Source organism: Oncorhynchus kisutch, unplaced genomic scaffold (genome assembly GCF_002021735.2).
Source record: "Oncorhynchus kisutch isolate 150728-3 unplaced genomic scaffold, Okis_V2 scaffold2053, whole genome shotgun sequence".
Lineage (NCBI taxonomy): Eukaryota > Metazoa > Chordata > Actinopteri > Salmoniformes > Salmonidae > Oncorhynchus > Oncorhynchus kisutch.
In genome coordinates, this window is record NW_022263998.1 from 30,001 (window position 1) to 37,746 (window position 7,746).

At 44.0% G+C, this 7,746-nt stretch overlaps 1 pseudogene; it reads left to right on the forward strand.

Annotated features, from left to right (window-relative positions):
- The first annotated feature begins 1,724 nt into the window (after window positions 1-1,724).
- On the forward strand, window positions 1,725-5,280 carry LOC116369021 (activating signal cointegrator 1-like; annotated as a pseudogene).
- The last annotated feature ends 2,466 nt before the right edge of the window (window positions 5,281-7,746 follow it).

Genomic DNA, 7,746 nt, shown 5'->3' on the forward strand with positions numbered 1-7,746 from the left:
GCTATCAGGCTGTTGTGTTATTTTCTAATGTAATCCATTTTAAGAATCAGACTAAGTATAATGATTCTGAAATACAGCTCTTAAATGTCATTGTTTACAACATTGGGATGTCATTTGTAGCCAGCAGCATGTTATTTATTACATATAAACCACCTTGTCAGATAGTCAGTGCTTGACCTGGGAAGGAGCTCACTGGACTGAGGACCGGCACCTAAATCTTTCTACTGCTGGAGCTCCTGTTCCTCTTATAGAATATTATCTCAAAAGTACTGTGGAGCTCCTGTTCCTCTTCTAGAATATTATCTCAAACGTATTGTGGAGCTCCTTGTTCGTCTTGTAGAATATTATCTCAAAAGTACTGTGGAGCTCCTGTTCCTCTTCTAGAATATTATCTCAACTACTGTGGAGCTCCTGTTCCTCTTATAGAATATTAGCCTAAAAGTACTGTGGAGCTCTTGCGCCTAGATATTTAACAGTACCGGCACCCAACATTAGTACTGACACCTATTTCAGTCCAAGTCAAGCACAGCAGATAGTCAAGATTTCACTGGAGCTCATTCAACAGAGCCATTATGCTAAGAAGGAAACTAAGTGGATTGTGCTAAATATTTGCTGAGTGTGACAAACCACCAACACCCATTTCTTAAATAAATCTTTGTTATCAAAGAGCATTTGAGCACTGGATAATTTAATGCTGCAGTAAATGGATAGGCATATTCCACTTAGTATTTTGGCAACCCTTTCCATAATCATACTGGCAGTATAATGTTGAACAATCAGACTTGAGGGTACTGGAACTATGGCCCATAAAAGGCATTGTAAAGAGTATTGGTATCTACTATATAACAATGACATGCCTATAAAGTTTTATTCTCCCTGCAAGTACAATGATTGAAGTTGAAATGTTGTCTATTGATTCAGATTGAGGCCGAGGTGGGTCTACGACTGACAAACTTTATTTAGGCCTAGTTACTTACTGTATAAACATTTGTAAAGGATGATTTTTAAAATGATATTATTTGTGGCTATTTGATGTTCTCCCGGTTAACTTTAGGTGAGCTAAACTTCTACATACGCTAGAAATGTGTATCTAACTACACCTAACTCAATTTTCAGGGAAAGTAGGGTTGCTTTCCCAGGCTCCCACATGCTTTAGGTCTTGGATTGAGAATACCTATTGCATGCATTTGATAGCAGTTCACTGAGATGTTCATTCCATAGAGATGTATAGAGGACTCTAGTGCCCAAAAGCCTGGTTAAAAGTGGGCAGCACCATAGAGGACTTTCAACATTAAGTAGTCAACTGGATGGGACTTCCTATGGGTTCAGGAAGGATCACATAATTCCATCCAGGTCATCAGGAGGGATCAGCCAAATAATTATACTCCTGAGGCAAACATTTCATAACTGCAGGTGGCATAAAATTGCTAACCTTGACTGTATACTGTTGAGACAACACACTCCAGGTGGCAGTATGCACCCTTTCAGTTTATTTTACCAAACGTTTATTTGCCCATGCTCTCACAGATGCCATAATGGGGCAGATACATGTTGCAATCTCAATACATCTCTATGGGTCATTCTCACAGAGGTTTTGTCAATTCCTAAACTGCCACCTAGTGACTGTAATGCTGAATCAAGCTTATAGGCAAACGAGGCACGTGACTTGCTGTAATAAGGGTGGGTGGCTAAAACGTACATTGTTGTTGCTCTGTATGATTGAAATGTTCACCTTCGTGTGAATTGATTATATGCTGACATTTTCTAATTTTCTGTATGTGTGAAGTCATTGACAAATTTCTGTCAAAGTTGGGAGGAACCTTCAGTACACTGTTTCTGGTGGGAAGGATTCTTTGTTTGCACCCTGCGTGCGCATTGTTATTCAAAACCGGCTTATAACAGGAGTAGCTAACATCCTTATACTGAAATTGCCATATTAAAGTTGTTTTAACTTACATATGTCGGATGCCTTGATCAATGGTTGTGTGACAGTTTGCAACACAACTTTGGCTTGGAGGCCAGTGAAGACATAGTCCAGTAAGTAGCTAACGTTAGCTAAATGTTGATTAAAGATAGTGAGTTAGTCATTGCTAGCAAGCTAGCTGTCTGTCTTTGACAGTTGCCCCTCTCTGGTTAAAGTCAATAAAATTGTCACACGACATCATTATTACTATTAGGTCTGTACTAACGTGTCATCTTTCCAGTTCATTCAGCTAGCAAGATATGTAGCCATTTGCACTTGCCTGCTAGCTAGCTAGCTTTTCCAGGTGGCCATATCTTAATGTCACTTCGTCAAAATCATAGTATAAGTTACTAAGCCAAAGCATGGACTGAGTGACTGACTATGAGATGGACCGTAAATCAAGGTTTACCAAAGTAGGCCTAGCTGTCATAGGGCAACCTTTTCAACAACGAGCTCCACTATCTAGGCTAGCTATAAAAGCGTTTCATTGACATTCTTCTCACTATCACAGGTATTTCTGTCCATCGACAATGCGGACGAGATAGCGGAGTATGTTGGGGACCTCCTTTCAGGGCACTGATGGAAGGAAGAAGCAGTTATAGATGAACTCCTGGACAGATGGCAGCGGTCTCAGACACTGACTCCTGACAGCACTGGCCTGTTCCCCATAAACTCTCTGTCAGGAACGGTAGGATGCCTTCCGTTGCCACATTGGCTCTGACCTGTTGTCTTATTGTTTGATATGTTTATTTTTAAAGTTTATTATATATATATATTTTATAAGTAGTTTTCTTGTCAGGCTATATGGTTCCTAATGCACAATGCCAACAGTACAATGGGAGTGAGTGTGAAGACTGTTGTAATGGCATCCTGTCCTTGTTAAGTGACTGTCCAAACACAGGAACAAGTACATGCATGGGAGGGAAGCTAACCCAGTATATGCTTCTCTAGATGCTCAGACATGTCCAAGGACTCCAGAAGAATCCAAGCGCAAAGGCAGGAACAAAGCAAGAGGTGATGGTTGGTTTAGCCAAGCAGAGCCTGAGCCTGAGGTGGTGAAAAACTCCCCATTGACCTAATGAAGGCCCAGGAGAGCGGCAGCTCCTCGTCACAGAAGAAGAAGAGAACACATTTTGTGAGCCTCTACAATAAAGAGGGCCAGGACAAGCTGGCTATCCTGCTGCCCGGGCGCCCATTCCTGCGAAGTCTGGCCCAGAAGCACAACCTCATCAACAACTGCATGAGCGCGGACGCATTGTGTGTGAGCAGGAGGGATCAGGGCCCTGCATCTTCTGCGGAAGCCTGGTGAGAAAACAACCCGTTTAGATCACCTCTAACTTTATGTTTGTTTTATGTTTCCCCAGTAAGTTATTAGAATGCATGTACTAATACAAATTCAATTTGGCCTCTTAGAGAAGTATTTTCCCCTGGTTTCGCATGTTCTTCTATGAATTAACCAGGTATGCACCAAAGAGGAGCAAAGAGATTCTGCAACGAGACTCCAACAAAAGTCAGAAACTGCGCAAGAAACTTATGGGTGAGACAAGCCACCAGTAGTATCTATCTACTAGCATATTAGAGGAGTTGTTGAAGTCGGAAGTTTTAACATACACCTTAGCCAATTACATTTAAACTCCGTTTTTCACAATTCCTGACATTTAATCCTTGTAAAAGTCCTTGTCTTAGGTCAGTTAGGATCACCACTTTATTTTAAGAATGTGAAATGTCAGAATAATAAGAGAGAATGCTTTATTTCAGGTTTGATTTCTTTCCATCACATTCCCAGTGGGTCAGAAGTTTACATACACTCAATAGTATTTGGTAAACATTGGCCTTTACATTGTTAACTTGGGGTCAAACGTTTCAGGTAGCATTCCACAAGCTTCCGCACAATAAGTTGGTAGTGAATTTTGGCCTATTCCTCGTGACAGAGCTGGTGTAACTGTGTCAGGTTTGTAGGCCTTCTTGCTCGCATACGCTTTTTCAGTTCTGCCCACACATTTTCTATAGGATTGAGGTAAGGCTTTATGATGGCCACTCCAATACCTTGACTTGTTGTCCTTAAGCCATTTTGCCACAACTTTGGAAGTCTTTGTCCATTTGGAAGACTCATTAAATACCAAGCTTTAACTTCCTGACTGATGTCTTGAGATGTTGCTTCAATATATCCACATCATTTTTCTCCTCATGATGCCATCTATTTTGTGAAGTACACCAGTCCCCTACTGCAGCAAAGCACCCCCCACAACATGATGCTGCCACCCCCCGTGCTTCACGGTTGGGATGGTGTTCTTCGGCTTGCAAGCCTCCCCCCTTTTTCTTCAACATAATGATGCCCTAACAGTTCTATTTTTGTTTCATCAGACACAGAGGACATTCTCCAAAAATACGATCTTTGTCCCCATGGTGCAGTTGCAAACCGTAGTCTGCTTTTTTATGGTGGTTTTGGAGCAGTGGCTTCTTCCTTGCGGATGCTTGGGCCTTTGCAGGTTATGTCGAATAGGACTCATTTTACTGTGGATTATAGATACTTTTTGTACCTGCTTTTCTCCAGGCATCTTCACACGGTCCTTTGCTGCTGTTCTGCGGGATTCCTCAAGGCGGACAGGGATTCTCAAGGAGACAGATGCAGCTCTTTCCGGAGCGTTAGACGGGCTGCATGGTCCCATGGTGTTATACCTGCGTACTATTGTCTTGCACAGATTGAACGTGGTACCTTCAGGCGTTTGGAATTGCTCCCTAAGGTTTGAACCAGAATTGTGGTTATCCTTCAATCATTTTTCTGTGGTCTTGGCTGATTTTCTTTTTTGATTTTCCCATGATGTCAAGCAAAGAGGCACTGAGTTGAAGGTAGGCCTTGAAATACATCAACAGGTACACCTCCATTTGACTGTCAAATAGCCTATCAGAAGGCTTCTAAAGCCAATGACATAATTTTCTGGAAGTTTCCAAGCTGTTTAAAGGCACAGTCCAACTTAGTGTATGTAAGCTTCTGACCCACTGGACTTGTGATGCATTGAATTATAAGTGAAATAATCTGCCTGTAAACAATTGTTGGAAAAATGACTTGTGTCATGCACAAAGTAGATGTCCTAACCGACTTGCCAAAACTATAGTTTGTTAACAAGAAATTTGTGGAGTGGTGAAAAACAAGTTTTATTGACTCCAACCTAAGTGTATGTAAACTTTTGACTTCAACTGTATCTACATAACATAGTAAGGAGTTGTTTGAATTCTATGTAATGTCTGTGTCCTCTCAGAGGGGGCATCGGAGAGGGGCTGTCTTCCACACCCAGAGGCAAAGATGAAGGCTCAGGGTTAGAAAGGCCCTCAACATAAAGACAAACTGCTGGAATACGATAAGAACAGGTTGGGATGTAGTGTGCATGTAGCATTGATGTGATTCACTCTCCTGTTTTAAAGTCTAATTCATTTATGACTTTCTTCCTGATGCATTTGGAGGCTATGTCCTTTATATGTGGAGGCTGGGTCCTTTATATGTGGAGGCTGTGTCCTTTATATGTGGAGGCTGGGTCCTTTATATGTGGAGGCTGGGTCCTTTATATGTGGAGGCTGGGTCCTTTATATGTGGAGGCTGGGTCCTTTATATGTGGAGGCTGGGTCCTTTATATGTGGAGGCTGGGTCCTTTATATGTGGAGGCTGGGTCCTTTATATGTGGAGGCTGGGTCCTCTATATGTGGAGGCTGGGTCCTTTATATGTGGAGGCTGGGTCCTCTATATGTGGAGGCTGGGTCCTTTATATGTGGAGGCTGGGTCCTTTATATGTGGAGGCTGGGTCCTCTATATGTGGAGGCTGGGTCCTTTATATGTGGAGGCTGGGTCCTTTATATGTGGAGGCTGGGGGCTTTATATGTGGAGGCTGTGGGCTTTATATGTGGAGGCTGGGTCCTTTATATGTGGAGGCTGGGTCCTTTATATGTGGAGGCTGGGTCCTTTATGTGGAGGCTGTGTCCTTTATATGTGGAGGCTGTGGGCTTTATATGTGGAGGCTGTGGCTTTATGTGGAGGCTGGGTCCTTTATATGTGGAGGCTGGTCCTTTATATGTGGAGGCTGTGGGCTTTATATGTGGAGGCTGTGGGCTTTATGTGGAGGCTGGGTCCTTTATATGTGGAGGCTGTGTCCTTTATATGTGGAGGCTGTGTCCTTTATATGTGGAGGCTGTGGGCTTTATATGTGGAGGCTGTGGGCTTTATGTGGAGGCTGGGTCCTTTATATGTGGAGGCTGGGTCCTTTATATGTGGAGGCTGTGGGCTTTATATGTGGAGGCTGGGTCCTTTATATGTGGAGGCTGGGTCCTTTATATGTGGAGGCTGGGTCCTTTATATGTGGAGGCTGGGTCCTTTATATGTGGAGGCTGGGTCCTTTATATGTGGAGGCTGGGTCCTTTATATGTGGAGGCTGGGTCCTTTATATGTGGAGGCTGGGTCCTTTATATGTGGAGGCTGTGGGCTTTATATGTGGAGGCTGGTCCTTTATATGTGGAGGCTGGGTCCTTTATATGTGGAGGCTGGGTCCTTATATGTGGAGGCTGAGTCCTTTATATGTGGAGGCTGGGTCCTTTATATGTGGAGGCTGGGTCCTTTATAATGTGGAGGCTGGGTCCTTTATATGTGGAGGCTGGGTCCTTTATATGTGGAGGCTGGGTCCTTTATATGTGGAGGCTGGGTCCTTTATATGTGGAGGCTGGGTCCTTTATATGTGGAGGCTGGGTCCTTTATATGTGGAGGCTGGGTCCTTTATATGTGGAGGCTGGGTCCTTTATATGTGGAGGCTGGGTCCTTTATATGTGGAGGCTGGGTCCTTTATATGTGGAGGCTGGGTCCTTTATATGTGGAGGCTGGGTCCTTTATATGTGGAGGCTGGGTCCTTTATATGTGGAGGCTGGGTCCTTTATATGTGGAGGCTGGGTCCTTTATATGTGGAGGCTGTGGTCCTTATATGTGGAGGCTGGGTCCTTTATATGTGGAGGCCGTGGGCTTTATATGTGGAGGCTGTGGGCTTTATATGTGGAGGCTGTGGGCTTTATATGTGGAGGCTGGGTCCTTTATATGTGGAGGCTGGGTCCTTTATATGTGGAGGCTGGGTCCTTTATATGTGGAGGCTGGGTCCTTTATATGTGGAGGCTGGGTCCTTTATATGTGGAGGCTGTGGGCTTTATATGTGGAGGCTGTGGGCTTTATATGTGGAGGCTGTGGGCTTTATATGTGGAGCTGTGGGCTTTATATGTGGAGGCTGGGGCTTTATATGTGGAGGCTGTGGGCTTTTATATGGAGGCTGTGTCCTTTATATGTGGAGGCTGTGGGCTTTATATGTGGAGGCTGTGGGCTTTATATGTGGAGGCTGTGTCCTTTATATGTGGAGGCTGTTGTCCTTTATATGTGGAGGCTGGGTCCTTTATATGTGGAGGCTGTGGGCTTTATATGTGGAGGCTGTGGGCTTTATGTGGAGGCTGTGTCCTTTATATGTGGAGGCTGGGTCCTTATATGTGGAGGCTGTGGGCTTTATATGTGGAGGCTGTGGGCTTTATATGGGGAGGCTGGTGTCCTTTATATGTGGAGGCTGGGTCCTTTATATGTGGAGGCTGTGGGCTTTATATGTGGAGGCTGTGGGCTTTATATGTGGAGGCTGTGTCCTTTATATGTGGATGCTGTGTCCTTTATATGTGGAGGCTGTGGGCTTTATATGTGGAGGCTGGGTCCTTTATATGTGGAGGCTGTGGCTTTATATGTGGAGGCTGAGTCCTTATATGTGGAGGCTGAG